Here is a 23,029-nt window from a genome sequence, read left to right on the forward strand (position 1 = left end):
TATAGGTTCTTTGACTTCTCCATTTCCTATTCTATTCTTAACCTCCCTCTGTCTATTTTGCACCTACCACTTATGCTTCTTTTTCCCTGTACCTTTTCTCCCATTCTCCCCACTTGCCCTCCCTGCTGATAACCCTCCATATGATCTCTATTTCTGTGATTCTGTTTTTGTTCTAGTTGTTTACTTAATTTGTTTTTGTTTTTTTTAGGTTCAGTTGTTTATAGTTCTGAGTTTGTCATTTTATTGTTCATAATTTTGATTTTATTTTTCTTAGATTAAGACCTTTTAACATTTTATACAATAAAGCGTAGGTGATGATGAACTCCTTTGACTTGACCTTATCTGAGAAGCACTTTATCTGCCCTTCCATTCTAAATAATAGCTTTACTGGATAGACTAATCTTGGATGTAGGTCCTTGCTTTTCATGGCTGCAAATGCTTCTTTCCAGCCCCTTCTTTTCTGTAAGGTTTCTTTTGAGAAATCAGCTGATAGTCTTAAGGAAATTCCTTTATAGAAAATTGTCTACTTTTCTCTTGTTGATTCTAAGATTCTCTCTTTATCTTTAATCTTGGGTAACTTAATGATGATGTGCCTTGGTGTGTTCCTCCTTGGATCCAATTTCTCTGGGACTCTCTGGGCTTTCTGGACTTCCTGGAAGTCTATTTCCTTTGTCAGATTGGGGAAGTTTTCCTTCATTATTTTTTAAAATAAGCTTTCAATTTCTTGCTCTTTCTCTTGTCCTTCCGACATTTCATTATTTTTTTCAAATAAGCTTTCAATTTCTTGCTCTTTCTCTTGTCCTTCCGACATCCTTATGATTTGGATGTTGAAATATTTAAAGTTGTCCCAGAGGTACCTAAGCCTCTCTTCATTTTTTTGAATTCTTGTTTGTTTATTCTGTTCTAATTGAATATTTATTTCTTCCTTCTGTTCCAAAAGTGTTGATTTGAGTCCTGATTTCCTTTCTTTCACCATTGATTCTCTGTATACTTTTCTGTTTCACTTTGCATAGCCTTCACTTCTTTCTCTATTTTGCAATCATAAAGATGCTGAACCTATTTTGCAATCAGGATGCTCAACCATTTCTGTGAGCATCCTGATTAACAATGTTTTGAACTCTGCATCTGATAGATTGGCTATCTCTTCATTGCTTAGTTCTATTTTTGGACCTTTGATCTGTTCTTTTATTTTGACCATGTTTCTTTGTCTTGGCCCACCTATTACATTTGAAGGGGCAGAACCTTAGGTATTTTCAAGGGTGGGGTGGGTTGGGTAACCCCCTTTGCTGCACTGTGGCACTGTCTGTGGGGAGGGGCCATAGAGGGAACAATGCTGCTTGCTTGGCGCTCGTCCCACTTTCAGTTACTTCCCCTCCTACCCTGAAGCAAATTGGGACCTTTTGGTGCTGATTCCCAGGTGGGTGGGCTTGTGTACATTCTAGGACCCTGTGGGTCTCTCCAATGAACTTTCTCATGAGGCTGGGAATTTATCCTGCCATGGCAATTCCCATGAAACTAAGGCAAAACCTCAGTTTTAAAGCCTGAGATTTTGAGGCTTTCTTTTTCCCAAACTGGAACCCTGGTGGTGTGGTCTGTCTCACTCCCCAGTTGTTCCTCCCCGTTTATCTGCATATAAATATGGGACTTCCACTGCAGCCTTGCTTGCCAGGTCCTCCAGCCACAGCCTTGCCTCAAGTCCTCTCTGCCTTGGCTGCCAAGCTTACTGATTTTATAATGATTTATAAGTCATGGTTGTTTAGGGCAAAAAGAGAAAAATTAGCCTGAAAACTTACAGTGAAAATCCAGGTGGGCCAAACAGGAAAACCAAAAGTGGCACTGCCAAGAGACAGAACTAGCATGCCCAGCCCTAGATGAAAACTAATCAGTTGTGCACAAGAATTTCTGCCCCTTACCTTTTCTTTCTCATGTTCCAACCTTGAAAGATGATCTCAAATAGCAGTTGGAGTTTTGGGAAATTGGTGAAGACCAAAAGTCTATTTCATGACTCTCTTCCCTTACATGGCTCAACAAGGGGGAAGTCAGCCAGAGCAAGGGATGGGAAGATAATTTAAGTAAACTTTAGAATTCTGATATTATGTGGGAATGAACTTTTTATTACTGTTAAAAAGGAGACTTATAGTGACCAGAATTGCTATAACTACCTGCCCTCAATTTTCTCTAAAATGGCAGCAAATCTTAAAGGAGATTTGGAAGGACAGTGGTAGGAAACAATAAATTACTTTCTTCATTTGTATCCTACTATATCCAATGCATCTAATGAATCATTAGGTTACAACTTAATTAATTAAATGCTTATTTAATTTATAATTTTTATACTCAGAGAATATGTTAAATATTATTTATTTAAAACTTTAAAGTGTCATAAGTAAAGCAGACTTAAAGCTGGTAGCAAGACTCATGTCAGGTTCAGCAAATTAGCCTTGGTTCTGAGATTCTGAGAGTTGGCATTCTTATTTCTTTGTTACCAGGGGTCGAAAGTTATTATCATTTATAATAGTCAGTATCAAAGACATTGGTGATATGTTCATGTTATAAATGAGTATACTAAAGGTAATTCCAGTTTTTCCTTTTTAATACAAAAATCATGTTAAGTTTCTTCAATAATTCAGGAATAACAGATAAGTACCCAAGTAGAGGTATAATTAATGAAAAAATAAAAAATATATCTGAGAAATATTTTTCAGAAAAATTACAACACTCAATTACTAATTGAAAAATATAGAGAGGAATAAGAATAAAACAAAACAACTTCAAAATTTTAAGATCCAACCAAAGATGTAATTTCATTGTCTTCTGGCTTTCATTATTTCTGTTAAGAAGTCACTTTTAAGTCATACAGTATTGTAGGCTTTTCCTTTTATAAATATTTTAGTTTTGGTTTTCTATAGCCTTAGTATGATATATTTTGTACGTTATTTTATTTTTATTTCTCTCACCTAGGGTTTTCAGAATCTCTTGACTTTATAATTTAATGTCTTATAATTTTTAACATTCTCAGCTACTGTTTCCTCAAATATAGCCAAACACTAACTTTTTGGGCCTTACTTTCCAGTATCACAATTATATATACACTAGACCTTTTTCACTGTAACCCTCTATTTCTTTTGCATTTTCCATTCTATTAGCTCTCTCTGCTGAAGTTTGGATATATGCCATTGATATGTCTTCCAGTTCACTAATTCTTTCTTTTGTTGCATCTAACTCCTATTAATCTCATGAGTTCTTAATTTTACTATTCTCATTTTTAGATCTAAAATTTTTAATTTACTTATTTTTAAATAAATTTCAACATTCTGTGATTATTTATATTTCATTTGTCTTTCTCATTATTTTCTCTAATTTTAAGACAAATTAATTATAACTTTTATTCCAGTCTTTGCTGATTAACTCCAATAACTTGATTAACTATGAGTCAGTTTTCACTGTGTTTGGTTTCTTCTCTAATGTTTATTCTGTAGTTCTGGGTTTGTTTTGACATTTTTATTGTTTTTGATTGAATACATACATTTAATATAAAAATTTCAGGTGATACTGTGTTCCATAGCGAGAGTCACCATTTCCTTTGCTAGGCACATTGAGTGGAGGACTGTGACTAAGCCAAGTTTTAACTGGATTCCAGTTTTATAATGACTCACTCAACTCTGGTTTATCTCTTCTCCTGTGTCTGCAGCTCTATCCTAAATTATCTTTTTTTTTTCATAAAAGGAAAGATTTATTTCAAGCTGAGTAGTTTATCAGTCTGTTTTCTACCTGTATAACTTGAGAGTTATGCAGTTTCCTTTAATTTTATCTTTTTTTTGTCTTTTTTTAGTCCATGTTAGCAGTGTTTCTACTAGTATATTCTCAAGAATCTTGTAGCTCTCATATGTATATCACAAAGATTTATTCATTGAACCAAATGATTCTTCCCAGACCTTTCCTAAGTAATCCCATCCATATTATTTCATTCTACTGAGGGGCTGAGGGGATCCGTAAGTAACACACCTTATTTTTTCCCAGATTCTTCTGTAACAATAAATATTCTAACCTTTAAATCCTTCTTGAATCCTAGTAAAATGTTTTACACTTTTGGATTTCTCTTCCGAGGATACTTTTCTACAAGCAAATCTCATAATTTCAACATCTTTTGCAATACGGATAGGCTGAGGATTGCCTGAATTATCATGTCCAGGTTCCTTTTCACTTAATAGTTTTTTCCCCAATGTGTTTTTCTCCCTTGCGTTTTATTATAAGCAAAGAAAAAGTGGGCTGGATTGTCAATACTTTGCTTAGAACTCTGTTCAAGTTCTACATAACTTCAGGAAATAATTTAGCTAAAATTTCTGCTCCTAAATAACAAGGATCCCTTCCTTATATATATCAGTGCCTTCTATCTAGTTTCAAATAACACCTTTCTAGTTTTCTTCTGAGCTTTCACCATTACACTTTTAATGTTCATATTTCTACCACTAGAGTGTTTATGATAATTGGATATTCTCTAAGACAATATAGGGTTTCTCTACTATGCTCTTTACTTTATTCTAAGCCCTCACCAGCAGTGCCTTTGACCATTTCTACGAGCTGTGTGTTCAATCCAACACAGACTTTTTCTAACTCTTTGAAATTCTCTGAGCTTCTACTCATTACCTGATTCCAAAACTATTATACTTCTACATATTTAAGTATTTGCTACAGCAGTATCCCACCCTCAGTACCGAAATCTGTATTAGTTTCCTATTTCTCCGTTAACAAGTTACCACAAACTAAATGGCTTAAAAGAACACAAGTTAATTATCTGGAGATCTTCTGGCTCTGGCTCTCTGTTCTATCATAACACCTTTTCTGACTCTAATCCTCCTGTTTCTTCTTAGTCACAAGGGTTCTTGTTATTACCTTGTGCCCATCAGGATAATCTTCCTATTTCTATATCCATAATTGAGTCACATTTGCCTTTTGACTGTGGAGTAACATATAATCAGGTTCTAGAGATTAAGATGTAGCCAAGTTTGGGTGGCCTTTATTCTGTGGAACACATGCACCTAATTTTAGGGGCATATATTTTAAGCCCTGAGTTACAGGGCTTTTACGTTTCAAAGTTAAAAGTTGTTTCCTTCCCACTTAAGCTATTGCTTATGTTCTGATATCTAAACCCCAGACTGACTTTTTTTCTTAGTATTTCTGGTGTGGGTTTGCTCCTTTAGTCAGAAATGGCAGCATGTCCTAGCAGCTGGAAGGACCATGGAGTACAACAGAAATGGGAACCAGACACATGTTTTGATACCTCAAAGCCCACTGCACTTGCTTTTTTTTTCATGCTGTGGTCCCCTAATCTTCTATGCAAGGTGTTTACTCTTTACATTTTACATTGAAGAAGTTGAAATACTTCTCCAGGATAGTGTTAACTAAGCCTATAGAATCATATGGCAGAAGACTTCTATCAGCTATGAGACAAAATAAAGAGAAAGAATGCTTTTATTAATAGGGAACATTGGGGTACATACCTGAAAAGAGCAAACTTGAAAGGTAGCAAAATGTTGTGTTTAATGTTTCTACCACTTACTTTCATTCAGGCTTTACCATGCATAGCTGGTTAAAATGTCATGAGATGCTTATACTTAGTCTAACGATCATATCTGCACATCTTCTTTTCTCATATAAAAGTCACTCTGTGCAAGAATTTTTAAATTCAGGCAAGCTTCCTTGAGGAAAAATGCAAATAAAATTGTGACACCTTTGTACAATCAAATGATCTAGAAAGATTGCTTTAGAATGCCTTTAGGGCAAATTCGACTGTGTAAGCCTGTGCAGAAAAAAAAAGACATATCTTAATCCTTCCAGAGATTATGGAATTTGGCAGATGAAAAGACAGGTATGCAAAGTCAGTTTTTTTTTTTTTTTACCCTTTAATCCACGGAGCTCTGAGGATTTCACGAGAGGCCTCAGAGACTGCTGCAAAGAGTAAAAGGCACAAACAGGCAAGTCGTCAACCAGAGTATTCTGTTTTATCTGGTTTATGTGTTCATTCTGGATACCCTTTGTTTGAACAAAGGTTTTTATGGGGACTAAAAACATAAAAAATTGGATAGGAATTACATCAAATAACTATACTTAAACCTTAGTCAGTGAGGGGCACAGCCAAAACTACATTCTAGTCATTTCATTCTTTACTTAAATCCCTTTATGAGTCCCTGTCATCTTCAAAATATATGTAGTATATAGTCTTTCACCAAGTCATGCACATTCTTTCTGACTTGACTCTTGTCTACCTCTTTAGCTTATTTTTTGCTCTGCTGTCTGCTTAATGCTCTCAAGCTGCCCACAAGTTATGTGGAATATCCATCCTTGCTCTCTTATTACCTGGCTTCTTCATAAACTTTTGAGATTCTTCACTTCCTGCTTCCCTGATTACTTCATTAAGCTTTGGGGAATCTGATTTTCATTTCAGTAGAACCATTCCTACACTCTATTACAGGACTTTTGAGAATGTATTTCAACTGTTGGTTGTCTTTTTCACCCAACTAAGCTGTTCACAGCATGTATGCTGAAGCTTTCATCTCTGCATCGCTAGTGCCAAGCATAGAGACTGTGACAATTTGATTTTTAAACAGGTAAATCCCAGTTTTATATTCTCTTCTATACCATGCCATACAGAAGTATTCCTGGGTCATGAGGAATTAGAATGTTTACCTAAACCAGCTTTTGGAGAGACCCTGGTACACTGGCAGCTAGATTCAGGAAGTAGCGTAAGGGAGGAAAGAGGTGACTCCAACTGCCATTAAAAATACCATATAAATACACTTAACACTTAATCATCTCTCAAAGTCCACCCCCATCCAGAAAACCCAAGGAAAAACTCAGCCATCCTCAGCCAGACCAAAACAGAAGGCAGTGTCGAGAGTTCCTGCTCCCATCTGAAGTACCAGTCTTCGGGAACAACAGGGTGCTGCTGAGTGGTCACCCAGGTTTCAGCTTGTTCCTTGCTGCTCCCTCCTGAGAGCTTGTGTGGGACTAGCACTGCCATTGTCCATGCGGCTTCCAGGGCCACAATATCCTGCAAATGAACTAACCAGTATGTTTGCCAAGAGGGCAAGAGAGCATCCCTGCCTTACCCTGGGTTTATATTAGTTTCAGGTCTGAGGTGGACCAGGTGCTTTCTCAGAATGCCCAATTAACTTTCAAAACTTCTGCACACTCTGGAAGGGTCTACCCCCTGACCAATCTCTTCTTTCCCTGGGCTAGACTGAAAGGCCTCTTTCATCCACCATCTCCCTCAGCACCATTCTGATCTTTATGGAGTATGTTCTTGCCTTCCCCTGGCCCCACCTGCCATAAGGTATCGGAAGAGGGTGGGAGGGCTTTTTTCCTTTTCAATTATCTTGCTTACCGTGGCATTCACAGTGCAGTACTTCCTCCTGCCACTGTCTTGCCCAGGGGCGAGGTGTCTGGTACCAGGAATGGACGCTCCACACTAGGGAAGGGGCTGGAGCACTGGCGAGGCACAAGCTTGGTTACTCAGGCAATGTGGCCTGGCACTTTGTCTCACCATGGCCCCCGGCAGTTTGTGATTCCCTCTGGCAGCCCCTCTTATTCCCTTGTTTTCCTCCTGCTTCCAGAGGTCTGACCAGGCTATCAGTATCAAAATCAAAATACTTACTGTAGATATGTTGTTTGAAATGATTATTAAAGATCAAATGGAGCCCCAGCCAGTGTGGGTCAATGGGTTGAGGATCATCCTGCAAACCCAAAGGTCAATGGTTCAAGCCTGGTTGGGAGCGCATGCCTGGTTGCTGGTTTGGTCCCTGGTCAGGGCAGATAGAAGAGGCAATCGATCGATGTTTCTCTCTTACTTCAATGTTTCTCGCCCTGTCTTTCTCCCTCCCTTCCCCTTTGTCTAGAATAAAAAATTTTTAAATCAAATGGAGATATGGAAAATACAGTTGAATACTTAAAGCTTGAATTCTGGGGCACATTTGTGTAGGAGGTATAAAGTTGGAAGTCATCATTTTTTGCCTTGCCTGGATGAGGTCACTCTAGGAATAACTGTCAACAGAAGAGTTTCAAAGCCCCAGCCCTGAAGGTACTTTATTGTTTAGGAGTCAGGAAGATGAAGAGGAACTGGTAAAAGAGATTGAGAAGTGAGAAAAACAAAAAACAATGGCGTTCTAGGTGGAAAATGGAATAAATTTTTAGAAGGAGGAAATTAACTACCCATGTTAAGAATTGTTATTGTATATAAAGTGAAAACCAAGAATTGCCCATTGGATTTAGCAACTTAGGGTTAATTGGTGAAATAGTAGGGACAGAAGTTTTTTGTTTTTGTTTTTGTTTTAAAGATTTTATTTATTTATCTTTAGAGGGAAAGGGAAGGAGAGAGGGAGAGAATATCAATGTATGGTTGCCTCTCATGGGTCCCCTGCTGGGAACTGGCCTGCAACCCAGGCATGTGCCCTGACTGGAAATTGAACCACGATCCTCTGGTTTGCAGGCCCCTGCTCAGTCCACTGAACTACACCAGCCAGGGCAGGACAGAAGTTTGTTTTGATGGAGTCAATTTAAGAGAGAACTGGAAAAAAATTAGGTCCTGAGAATTTTTTTCTATAAAATGTGATGACTGGAGGGAAACATGGGGTAAAGAGATTTTAAATTTTTTTTGTAATTTAAGTTGAGAGATACGATAGCAGGTATTTAACTTAGGCCACAGATCCTAATTGGTTGTTGGCTGAAGTCTTTGGAACTGGTAACTGGGCTTCTGAGAACATAAGATACAGGATAGGTATATGTCAATAGGGAAAGTAATAACAGGTAAATTATGCAGAGGATAGTGGGATTCCTGGGGCAGGCACATGTTGAAAGAAATTCTTGGAAGAAAAAGCACTGATGACAAACAAACCACTTGATGGCTTTTATTTTTTCACTTACCATGGCTTTTACAAGGGGCCAACATTCCCTAAGTCTGTAAAGAACCAACTTTCCTAAAGGTGCCAGGCTTTGGGAGATGTAAAGAGTCCTTCCAACCGGCCCAGCAGCAGCTGTCGGGGTTGGGGAGGCACTCCTCTGCAGAGCTGGTTTTCAAGAACACCATCAGGCAGGTCTTCAGTTTGAATTGATGCTGACATACACTAGAGTCATCGATTAAAGCCCACAGACTTTAAGAACAACTCGCTATCAGTCTTTCTAGGATTCCCTGATATCTTTGGAATTTCTGTTTTTAATTGAAGATTTCAAAGATAATAATTTGCCTTTTATATTAAACAGCATCTCAAACCTTTTTTTGAAAAGAAAATATAACCTTTCCTGTTGGAGAGTTCATAGCAGAACCCAAGAACATCTTGTCCTCATTGTAAAGGTGGGAAATGATCAATTTCTGATATGTCCCTTAAAGCAACATTTGTTACCATGCTCTCAGAGACTTCTTTTGCCTGCCTGGCTTCTCTTTTCATTCTTCTCTGCATGATTATTTCCACCTTTCCCCACTTCATTGCACCTGTACCTTTTCCTTTTGCTTGTGTGATTTACCCCAGTTTGGCACCTCACCAGCTCTGAGAGCCCCTAACTCACATAGACTATCTGATTTGCCTTCTTTGGACCAAGTCAGTCCTGGGATTGGGGGTGTGAATGTAGAATTCCTAACCACTGGTCTGGGATTTCTGAGTTGGTCATTCTGAAGGCAGTCCAAGACCAGAAGATAAAGACTGGGAGATGCTGAAGGGCTTGGGGACATGGAGCCAGCCTGTGGGAAATCAGAAGGCAGAACCGTAAGGAACTTCCTGATCCCAGGGACCCACAGAGCTGCACCTTTGAACAAGGTTCTCAAAGGCTGCCCTTAGGGTTCCAAAGAACATCTTTAGAATAAACACTTTGGAACATCATTTACCTCATCCCTTAAATGCTCTAAATTGAACTCTTCTATCCTTTGCTCTCAGATAGATATCACTTTGGACTGAAAACCAGTAAAGCTCTAAGTAACAGCACAAAGTATTGGTCTTTACAGTTTTTTTCCACGTGGGCCAGGATCCTCTAGGCATGCCCTGCCGGAAGCAGTTCATCTCTAAATATGTCATTTTGTACCATTTACAACAGAGATGGGGTCTAAATTTCCCATGGAATTAAATTAAATAGGTGACCTCCTACCTAGACAATTGGTAATGATATCTTACCTCAAACCTTTTAAATTATGACGCCCTTGAGTAAGGCAAATAATTGACCAGCTTGATTCTTATGGTTTTCTTTGATAGTGTAAACGAACAAAGATATGGAGACAATAAAAATGAGGCAAGATGATAAAAGAGAAATATAACAGTAATTCTACAAATATCTAGCAGCAATTGATTATCACCCACAACACTGAAAATCCACAGATTTATCCCCTACATTATGGAAAATCCTGTTATCTGAGACTTTGAGTACCAAGTATCAGTTGTGTTAAGTGATGCATGGTGTCAGCATCCTTAGTAAACTACATAAGGTGATGTCTCAGTAAAGTCTTGTTCTAGTTTTAGCTTGTATGTAACCTTTACAACTCTTCTACATAGTTGGTTACTAGTAAGTAACCCTCAGTATTTCAATTCCTAGAAAGGTAATGAGCACATTGTACCCAGTAAATAGTTGTGAAAAGAATAAAAGAGTGAATACATTAAAATGAAAATCTATGGAATTTTCAGTTTTTTACTGGTAAGAACCAAACAAGATTTGGGTTGTATGTAGATCTTATCTTTAGACATTTTTTAACCAAGTCAAAAAGACACTGAGTTATAATATTAATTAAAATGTCTCAGGTTAAGTTCCTTGAGAAGTGGACTCAGAGTTGGACTTGAGCATGCAGGATTTTATTAAGTAGTAGCCTGGGATCAGCACTTGCAAAGAGGGAAGGAAGCAGGATTAGTTACAAGGAAAACTAAGCTGTGAGGCTGGCTCATCTACTTACATAGCTTTAAATGCCATCTGTATACTGACCACTCACAAGATTTTAACTTTCCAGCCTAGAACTGTCTTATATGTCAGGCACCAGATAGTCCTGAAATAAACATGTGAATTTAATTGAGAGGAGGTAGCTATATGATGTTACAACATCAAATTAGCTTTCTATATTAACCGACTGGATGAAAGCATGGAAATTGTCCTTGGAAAAGGTGGGAAAAGTTAACTCATTTACTGGAAATAAAACAAAAAAGTCCATGTACTTGATAATACTTATATTCAGATAAACACTTGAATAGTTGTTTAACAATTGATATGGTATTAAAAAGCCCACATGATATTTATCAAGTCATCAACATTTTTCAAACTTTCCGTCTTTGATACTTCCATTTTCTGCTATAATTTTTGAAACTGATGTCATGAAGTGTGATTTAACAGAAGACTACATAAAGCATTGCATACTAGAGAGGCCATGACTGTGGGAAGGAATACAGTCCTGAATATATATTGAACACGTATTCATTCTTACTAAAAGAGAGAATAATGAAAACAACATCTATTTGCCTTGGTTATGTATTTTTATTTTTTATTATTATTTTCTTATGAAATTAAGTAGTGATTGTTAAAAACTTAAACATCTTAGAAATGTTTACCCTAGAAAGTGAGGGTACCCTGTAACCTCAACCCCCGAGAAATGTCTCTTAGCAGATTAGCAGGTTTGTATATGTGCCTCCTAGAATTTTCTTCTATGCATATATTGACATATACACTACATAACTTGATAATTTTTTAAAAAATATTTTATTTATTTATTTTTAGAGGGAGGAGAAGGGAAAGAGAAAGAGAGGGAGAGACACATCAATGTGTGGTTGCACTCCATTCTGGGGTCCTGGCCTGCAACCCAGGCCTGTGCCCTGACTGGGAATCGAACCAGCAATGCTTTGGTTGGCAGCCCCGCGCTCAATCCACTGAGCTACACCAGCCAGGGCTTAACTTGATAGTTTATTTATATGCTGGGTCATGGGAAGAAATGACAGACAATTATTCAGGGTGGTTGACAAATCTGAGTAGTATTTAAAATTCATTGCATATAACAATAATAAAAAACAGGTAATTGTATGTTATCTTTAGAATACTTTAATATTAATAATAATGAACATTTATTGAACATTTACTGTTTTATTATGGGCCATTATTATGCAAATACTTAACATGACTAATTTCTTTTAATTTATATTACCACCAGATGATAAATATACTAATATTTGGGAATTTCCCCTTTGGGAAAATGTAACTTGCACACTATGCATTTAACATGCAAAGAGAGGGATACCATTGTCCATGCCTCAAGAAGGCACGGTGCAGGGTCCATAGCCCTGCCACAGGTCTCACATCGCACCTACAGTGTCTTGCTTCATGCTCTCTTTTGCAGGGTACCAAGTTCACCAGCCCGTACACTCCATTTCTTGAATAGACTCTGAATTTCTTTGTCTGAACCATGAAAGTATTCTCTTTATGATCTCTTTCCAACAAAATTTGATCACCTAAAGCTCAGACACTTGTCCCAAGCAAACCAAGCTACTCAGTAATTTAATGCACTCCTTATTATCCAAGTCTTCCTGTTATTCATGTAATTCTTTTCTCTGTGCCCTTCACCTCCCTTTTATCTCCAACTACCACAAACCTCTTGACTCTCCAGGTATAGTCCAATTACTAAGTCATTTATGAAACATTGATTGGTCACCATGATGGAAATAAACTCTCTTCCCAGACTTCTAAAGCATTTTTCTTAAACTCTCATATGATATTTATTGCATATTTTCTTGTTTTAGTAAAATTTGCTCATGCCTCACATATACTGTAGTCAAAATTCAAGTTTTGTACAATTTTATCTCAAAAGTTATCTACTGGTCTACTACAATTATTTTGCTAATATGTTCTTGATAAGAACTTGTTGAATTTCATTGCCTGCCCATTAGTTGTAGAACACATCAAAATAAATGGGTCAGAAGTAAAGAGAAATAATCTTATTTTGAGTTTATTTTGTGACATATGAAGAAAACTTTATGGAAGAGGAGCTGAAGGTGGAATATCTGTAAGGAAATTATTCTTCTAGAGGTTTAAGACTGTAATCTAGACTAATTGGCACAAGAGACAGCTATTAAGAAAAAATGAGCCATTTTATATGAACACTAGTAGCATGATTAAAAATAGAAACATGAGATATCATGATTTCTCCCATATTACACTCAAAGGAGATGAGCAGGATGCAGACACTGAATGTTAACTGCAGAATCTAGAAGCCCAGAAAAGGTTTGTGCAGAGAGGCTAGAAGCAATCCCTTGACCATTTTGGATCATAGGAGTCACCAAAAATTTGTTGATGAAAAATGTATTCAGCATTTCTGTGCATAGACTCCCAATGCTTTCACTCCAACAGAGCACCGGTGCCTGCTAGCAGGCTACTCCTAGGGTGTTGGAACCCTCTTCGCTTGGCACTAGAACAAGAAGTGTCTGGAAATTTACATTTCTTCATGTGTGCTGGAATACAAATTCTCTGGCTACATTGTTCCCTGTCTGGGACAACTCTAAGATTTAGCCTATGCTGTTTCCAGAATGGTCTTATGGTATAGGACTTTGCTTATCATCTTTCTCCTCCTGCTCCTACTTCTTCACTTTCTTACCAATCTCCAGTCTTTCCTGGGTATATTTCCTAATATATCAATTTCTCCTGAACCCTTGTAGATACTTTTGAGGGACTCCATGTAGGTCAGGAACTGATATTTAAGAGCCACTGAATAAATAACGAGCCACCCAGTGAGGCCTTAGGGAAGAGAGCTATTATTGTTCGATGGTCCTTGCCTTAGTCTTGGTCCCATATTTTCTCATTTAGAATTTCTCTAAAGATGATAATATTTCTTATCATGGAATTGCAAACTCCCTAGGAAATACCAAAACACCCATCCCCACTATGCCCTGATAGCTGCCATTAGACCCCAGTGGCTGCCACTCTGAAAGACTTCCCCATCATCACTGAGAAGGAAGCAGGCACCTTGTCTCCTGCTGTACACTACATACATGCTAGAGGAAATCTGGGGTTGCATCCTGGACTAGCTCAGGGTGCATCCTTAAACTTTCCATTGAGTGGTCTGAGTTTAAAATTTGACTTTAATATCATTAGAAGATTATAATTATTTTCCATGTAAGTGCTGCCAACTTTCACTTCTAATTGCTTGGAAGCATTTTTACCTGCAGGTGAAATGTTTGAAGACAGCAGATATCTCAGAATTACATAAGCTCTGTGTTGAATCAAGTATCTCTTGTCATGTACCTTTGAAAAGAACTCAGAACTGTAGCAGCTTTATATAGCATCTTAATTAGAATATGAGGGAATAAAAATAACAAAAAGTGAAAAAAGTGAGAAAATATCATACTGTGCATAATGATAATAGATACAAGGATGATCCCTGCAAGACTATAACAAGAGCAAAACATTGATAATGACATTTATATATGCAGTGATTTAAAATATGGTAAACAAATTATGTTATACAACAGAGTACTATTCTCAGCACATAAAGAATATTTCAAAAGAATATTGAAGGAAACAAATGGAAGTTCATGGTATAAGGTTGATAGAAAAGAGGGTAAGAGACAGATAATATTGGTTATCCAATATCTGTTCTTTCTTCTACACTAATGGAACTCCCAGTTCCTCACTAGGTACTTGGCTGCCCTAAATAAAGACTGCATTTTTCAGCTCCCATTTTTACAACTAGGTGTGACACGTGACTAAGTTCTGGCTAATGGGATGTAAGCAGAAATGGTGTGTGTAACTTCTGGGAATGTCCTTGAAGAAAAGGGGTTGGAGGCCTGCCCTTTCCCTCTCTTTCATCTTCCTTACTTGCTGGACGTGAATGTGATTTTGAAACACTTATCTTGGACTATGATTCTGGGATCAAAGGCCACAAATAGCAAAAATTAATGTAGAAAGAGACAGCGGCCCAGACGCTGTGGTGTACCACACCACCCCTTAGTGCCTTCCTCAGGACTTACTGGCGAAACAGAAAAAAACAGTTTTATCCTGTTTAAATCACAGTTATTTTTTCATCTGTTAGTCATACTTAAATGTAATTGTAACTGATACAAGTTACCCAATTGTACATTCCTGCACTGTCTTATACAACAGCCGCTAGCCACATGTGGCTAATAAATGTAAAAAACAAAAATTGTTTTTTAAATGGTGCAAGCTTTGGCCTGATTGAGTTGGAAAGGACTGGGATAGTCTCATATCAATTAAAATCAATAGTATACTTTTTTTCTAAGTGTGGGGAGTGAATGTTTTGAATCATAGCATTTTAGAATTGGAAGAGACCCCAGCAATCTTCTGAAGCCTAGGCCAACAGCTTTGATTTACTGACGAGGCCAGAGAGGAGGTTTAGTACAAATCAGGTTAGTTTAGTTGATTGTCTGTTATATGACAGATGATATTCTAGAATTTGGGCACACAAAGATGAAACAAATTCTATCTTTGCCCTTGATGTGAGACAGGCATATGAACAGATAAATTGAGAGCAAATAGTTATGATGAAAGCAGGCAAGACTTGTTATGGATTACAGAATTGTAGCCTGGCTCTAGCTTTGGGATGAAAGTTGCTGGTGCTCAAGAAAAATCCTTTAAGAGAGCTAACACCTGAATTAATCTTCAAGTATTAATAGGAAGCAGAGAAGTGGGGCAGGGAAAGACAGGGCATTGCCACGTAAAGACATGAAACAGAATCATGCATTTGGGAAACTATAAGCAATTCTGTGTGTCTGAAGTATATAATGCAAAGTGGGTGGTGGGCTTAAGTAGTAGCAAAGGCTGTGGCAGATCTGGTCCGACATGCTGGTGGGCTGGAGCACTCTGGTGACAGGAAATCCTTGTAGAGCTTTAATCTTGCAGATACATATTTTAGGTATCTTACTTTGGGGGTAATAAACAAAAAGTTCCCTGTGCTTGCAGTTTTGCTCGAGTCCTCTGAAGCAGTTCTCCCTCTGCCTCAGCTGAGGTTTGTCCATACAGTGGTGCAGTTACTGGTTGGGTTCAGAGCAGGGCAGGAGGATGCATGGTGGGCTTTCTGTTCAGGCTTTTACTTTAGCGTAGGGCCTGTTACTGCAGTTCTTTTGGGGAAAATAACCTTCAATGTTACCCCAAGTCATTGGTTCCACATGTCCTGAGGCCAGTGTAGATTTTTGGGCCTAGACAGCAGCCTCGTCAGCGCACACAGATAGCTATGGAGACGGGCCAGCCCAGGAGATCTCTGTTGGGACTAGTCCTGGAATCTGCCACCTCATGAACCCCACACCAATCAACCTCTCCTTCTTCCTGGGCTGGGGTAAATATGTTTTACACTAGAGAAAACCAGTGTCAGCCTGATCCATTCTGCTGCTGTGTTTTCTTTGGCCTGTTCAGTGAGGGAATGGGGGGGGGTATATGTGTATGTTGTGTTGTTTATCAATATTTAGAAATTGAGCCATTTTATATAAATATATAAATTGTCAATTCACTGGAAAAAATAGGACAATCTGGCATTACAGGTGTAGACACCTTCACGGCAACCTCAAGACTGGAGGTGGGTAGCAGCTACCCTTTACCCTGGCCCCACCCAGGCTACTTCACTCACCTTTTATTCATTTATATTGTCCATCTGGTCTCTGAGGACATCCGAGACTGTGTCTTCTGCTTAATTTATGTCTCCAAAAGCCATAGGGTCTTATAAACCTGTTCTCTAAATATCCAGGGCTACTTGACTTACATTTATTTTTCTAAAGAGTGCTATTTTCATCATTTTGATGTTTTACCCTTTAAAGAATGATATTAATGATGGCAGTCATATTACAAATACAAGCATAGCTTCATTATTAGAAATGTATACATTAATATAATGCACTACCTTAATGAATGAAAAAGAAAAATATTTCCATATATGTGAAAAAATAATAAAATTTAAAATACATTTCCAACAATAAAATTTTACTAAAGTAGAAATAAATCAATACTTTATCAACCTGTTAAAATATATCTCAATGCAACACCAGCATGATGGTTAAGGAGATGCACTAGAGGCATTCTCATTAAAGTGAGGAAGAAGGCGTTCATATTCTTTTTGCTAATTGTATTCATCCATTCTCTTCTCCTTTCATTTAGTAATAGGAAGCACCCAAGGGGTCACATGGTTGCTCTGCTAGAGTATATATTTTCTGTCTACATAGGTAGGTGTGACTATGACCATGTAACTAAATTTCATCTAATGAGTTAGATGTCCAATTTTCAAGTAACCTTTTGAAAAATTGTTTGTTCCGAACTTGCTTTTCTCTTCCTGTTCATGGAAAACATTGGCAAATAGAAAAGCCCCTTATGGAAATAGTGATAGAAACAGCATATTGAGAATAGCCCAGTCCTGGGTCACTCAGTTTAGGACTTCTATCTTATTTAGACCACTGCATTTTTGCATCTTTATTTTATAGCAGCTTGGTCTATACTTTCACTAGCATAGCCTCTATTATTTAACATTGTTCGGGAGGTGCTATGTGAAACAATCAAATAAGAAAAATGCTCTGAACTTACAAATAGGTAATGCTATCTTATTTGCACATTGTGTAACTATATACATGGAATACCAAAGAGAATCATTAAATGATTGGTATAAATAAGGTGATTTATAAGATTGCTTGGGTAAAATTAATACAAAAATATCAAGAGCTATTCTGTTTACAAATATGAATCATTTCAAAATATATAATGAGAGTTTTCATTTATAATAACAAAATTATACCTAGAATAAATTAATAAGAAATATATATGTGTATGCATATATATGCATACACATACCCACACAAAGTTTAATCAATAAAATCTAATATTAATTCTAATAAGAAAGTAAATCTAACTAATTTGATATCTATCATCATTCATTTTTGAAAAAATAGTAAAAAACTCTCATCTCAGGCAGATAATTTGCATCATTTCTTTTCTTTTCGAGCACACATTTCCATTCTATTTTTCCTATGAACTTTAATCTATGAGTTTATATACATTCAATACTGTTTATTGATTATATTTCTCTGCTAAAAATATTACTTAAATTATAATTGTTTAAAAATATTTTCTATGGACATAAAATTCTAATTGTTAAAATTTGTCTTCTAAGTTCAATTATCACCAAAATTAGTGGCAAAAAATTTGTATGAGTATTTTAAAATTTCTATAAACTACTAAATATAAAAACTAAAAAAAAGTTGGAAATAAATTTTTTAGTGAAATAGATGAGTTTTTTCCAAAATAGTTTCTGTATCCATGAATGAAAATGAGACTTATCCTGGGACAACTCAGCATTTATTATCAACTCTATTCTAATATATCTTATTCATAGTTTTGAGTGATAAATCTTGTTAAAATAAGAGAACAGTACATGGAGATGGAAATTTTTTGGTAGCAATGTCATTTAATTCTTCAAATGCCAACTGAACTCTAGTCCAAAAATCTATGAGCTGATGACTTAGTTCCTCTTTCAATTATATCAAATGCAAACTATCAGAAACCCCTTGATTTTTAAAAGTCATTAGAATCAATGTTCATAGCAGCACAATTTACAATAGCCAAGAGTTGGAAGCAACCTAGGTGCCCATCAGTAAATGAATGGATCCAAAAATTGTGGTACATATACACCATGGAATTTTATGCAGCAGAGAGAAAGAAGGAGCTACTACCTTTTGCAACAACATGGATGGAACTGGAAAGCATTATGCTGAGTGAAATAGGCCAGGCATTGAAGGACAAATACCATATGATCTCACCTTTGACAGGAAGCTAAAGAATAAAACAAACAAGCAAACAGAATAAAAACAAAGACGCTGAAATAGAGAACAAGTGGGCAGCGACCAGAGGGGAGAGGGAAGGGAACTTAAGGGGAAAAAGGGGGAGGGATTTTGAGGAACAAGTATGAAAGACACAGAGATGAGGACTGGGGGGGGGAATGGGAGGGAGGGGGGAGACCGGGCAGGGGGGGGAAGAGAAAAAAAAATGTACTTGAAAAGTAACTAAATAAAATTTAATATTAAAAAAAAAGTGACAAATAGATACCATTTTTAAATCAATGAAGGATAACAATTGTTCCTTTACTATGATAAAGAAGTTCTAGAAAGTAATTTTTTCACCATTATTATTTAAATATAGTAAGATTTATGTTACAAATACTCAGTACAATGTAAAATCTGATAATAAATCATTTAATAGGTAAAAAAAAAAAAAGAATCATTATTAACACCTACATCAGTATTATGAATTGTCCCTTTGGCAACTTTGGGGTTTTTTACAGCTCAGGCAAACACCATAATAAAAATATAGATAAATGAGGGATGAATCTTTTTTTCTTTAAGTGGTAGGAGGAACCCATTATGAAAGGAGGCCCCAGAGATGGACTCCCTTGGAACCAGCCTTGGGTGGGCAATTCCTCAGAAAGGCTGTAGGTAGCTCAGGACGACATAGAGCTCAGTGTGAAGGCTCTGCTTTTAAATCAAACAACATCTTATATATACCTTTTCATCCTGAATATCAGAAGTTGGAAACATCTAGGGAAGACCTATTTTATATATTATTTTCAGGAATGCTGTGTTAATTTTTATTTTTCACTATGTTTTTGTTACATTTTTAATTTTCCTTTTGGCCAGTTGGTAATTCTTCATATCAGCAAAATTTCTTTCCTTCTTTCTTTCAGAGTTGCTCTTACACATTACTGTACAATGCCACACAGAAGGCTGGTAGATAAAGAAATAATACTCTTTCCTAATCAAGGGCCTGCGGACCAGCCTGCGCTGTGACGTCACTGCTTGCCTCGGGCCGACCCCTTTATGAGGAAAGCAGCGTGACTCTTCCTATTGGGAGGTAGCAGTGTCTCAGACACATTAAAGCTGCAATTACTAGATTCTTTGTTTCAAAATTGAAGTCTGGTTGTTTTATTTAGTTTTAAAATTTAAAAAGGATCAGAGTTTCAATCAGTATGTTTTGTTTAATGGGGCACTGAGGGATCAGCTCAGTCTCTTATTGAAAGGTTAAAAATTTATTCTCACTTTTAACGTAAAAGAAAAGATCATCAAATCTTTGTTAGTATCCCATTAATGTATGTGTGTATATGTGTGTGTGCATGTGTGTGTGTGATGGACAGATAGCCAACTTCCGTTTAACAACACCAATGGTGACCTTATTGTTGGTTGAATACTGAATACAATATGTGTGGAAAGAAATTAGGATACTAATGCCATTTGCTGGAAGTGACTTGGCAGTAAATGCAGGAGAAAGTAAATTTTAAAGTAAAGCTAGAAATGAATATATCATTGTGTGTCTATCATCTCGCAATACCTAGAAATTCAGGATGTGGACAGTAACTTATAGGCATCATATATATAAAGAAGTAGAATAAGAAGATGAGGAGAGAAACAAGGTAAAAACAATGTAATTATTCTTCCCCAAAGTACTTAAGCATTTGAGAATACTTAATCTAGTTTCTTTCCAGTAGAGAGCAGTCAAAGCCCATGATGCTCTCATGAAATCCCTGCTGCAGAACTACAGGCACATCACCTCATCCAGGTCCCAGTCGAGTAAGGGCCTTCTAGAACAGCGGCCCAGTGTTCTTTCCCATATACCACATTCTTTCTCATACTTGCCCTTCATATTAAGTAAACATTTACATATAAATTTATGTGGAAGTTAGTTGGATGCACATGAAGACGTGTCAAGTTTGTGGTCAATTACCATGCTTAAAAAAATTTATAAGAACACAAACTATGGTGTTGGAAGAAGTTGTTACTATAGGGACAGACTCACAGCTCTGAATTCCTGGAGAGAATACCCTAAGAGCCACTAGGCAGGCAAGACTTGTAATTACCAGCAGCTAATGTATGACATATTTATGGCAATATTAGTGAAATACAGGGACTTTTGACTCAGAGGCAAACTAAGGAAAAATTAAACTAAGAATCCCCAGGAGTAGGTCAGTTGGTGTAAAGGAACACACATGCAGTGGTTCACCAAAGTCTATCTTTGTTATCTTTCTCTTGTTCTTTCCGTGTGCCAGGGGAGATTGAAATGTGGAGGGGTGCTGCCGAATTATACAGCCAGAAGGCACATCTTACTATGTTTTCCTTAGCTATCTATTTTGTTTGCTCTTGTAAAAAACAAACAAAGAAACATTCACTGAGTACAGATGAGTTCTGCTTTTTAGAGGCAATGTGTTTCCAGAAAATAGTGCTGAAGGAGGGCCGTCTCGAGGGAGCGGTTTGAAAATGCTCACCCTGCCCTTTTCTCTATTTAGTCCCATAGAGAGAAATCAATCTGCCACTGAGTGTGACTGGAAATGAAGGTGAAATTAGGGAAGTGGCAAAATGAAGAGTTTTGGTATAAACATGTCTTGGGGCCTTGAAAACGTGTTATTAATCTTTTCCCTTTATAAAATCAATTCACAGCAAATGCAGATGTACATTTGGATCACAGATTGCACATGATGCACTGTGCTGGTCATGCACCTAAAGCCTGCATGTTTTTGTGAACCATGGTGAGCCCAATAAATTCAATTTAAAAGATGTCTTCATTTATGCATCAGTATTGACTCATCATCAATAACACATAGAGTTTAAAGTGCTGTTTTCCCAATAGTAATGTTGTCACAAGACAGCTACATTTTTTATTTGGTGAGCCTCACAACCAAAGTTGCACACTTTAATTGGTAGACAAGATTTAGATATGTAATTTGTGGCCATGAGGCAAACTGGAACTAACTACCCCACATGCGGTAAGCTTGAATGTCAGCCTGATCAGCTCTATTCTTGCCAGGGAAGCTAGGATATCACAGGGACCGTTGTTAAGGATGATTTAATTACACCATTAACAACTTCTTGTACTTTCCTTTAAAATGTGCAATATAGATTCGTTGAGGTTCGAAGTTTTGGTTACTGAGGAATTAACAATAAGTTTAAATTCAGCTGTCAAGATTTACTTAAAATATCAAGATTTCTCAACAAATGCAACAAGAACTATTTTTTTGTGAGTTTTCAGGTATCTTCTTTCAACTCTCATGAAATTTACTAAAAATGTTATTTTCTTGGGCACTGTTTGTGAATTAAAACAATTACTGTAAAAATTTTAAATTGCAATTCTGGATTGATTAATAACCACATTAGCTTTACTTTAGAAACAATTCAGATATATATGTTATCATTTCTCCTCATGTTTACACTTACGTGAGACAATGTAATGTAGTGACAAGAACTTGAAATTTAGAGTGAGATCTGCTTCTTATCCAAATCCTGTAATTAAAGACCTCTATCCTGTCAACACACCATGCTTTCCACTGCAGAAATAGGAAACTGGTCTGTATGTATAGAAACAGGGCAAATTGGGTCCTAAGTGTCAGTTGCACTAAGGGGCAGCCTTGGTCATCTTAGCTCCTGTCACCCCCATCATTTCTATCAGGCCACCAACTGCCTCTTTGATGCAGATAATAAATATTTTTTCCTAATTTTGTTTAAAACAAGTCCTGTCGACCTTCCTTGCTATCATCTACCTTCTCTGAGCCATTTCTACAGAGAAATAATTCTGAAATAATAAAACTGATGACAGAGTTTAGTAGACAAGGCTGGGGTTTAGAGTCAAGCTCTGGGGTGATCAGTCTGTCTCTGGAGAATGAATGTGCAGTCTCTTTTTTTGTCCCCAAAATATTTATTTTATCTTCATTGTTATTCAAATACAGTTTTCTGCCTTTTTCTCCCATCCAGAGCTGACATGGATCTAGGCTGGGTGTGGACTCTGAAACAGAGATAAGAACTAGAGACAAGAGACGTTTCAAGGAGGCAGGCTGGGTAGGATTTGACACATATGAGAACCTGTGGCACAGTGAGGGGAGCACATGGAAGATGATTGCACGTCTTTCAGTCTGTAAAGAGACTCATTTTAAGAAGGAGAAAGAAGAATCCGACTGTAGCCATGCTGAGGCCTGAGTGGCCCTACGATATCTTAGGGCGTTCTTTAAATACCTTCAGACATGTGTTGAAATGCAGGTCAGAGATGGAACTGGAGA

Source organism: Artibeus jamaicensis, unplaced genomic scaffold, assembly GCF_021234435.1.
Source record: "Artibeus jamaicensis isolate MK-2021 breed Jamaican fruit bat unplaced genomic scaffold, CSHL_Jam_final contig_1127, whole genome shotgun sequence".
In the NCBI taxonomy this organism is placed as follows: Eukaryota; Metazoa; Chordata; class Mammalia; order Chiroptera; family Phyllostomidae; genus Artibeus; species Artibeus jamaicensis.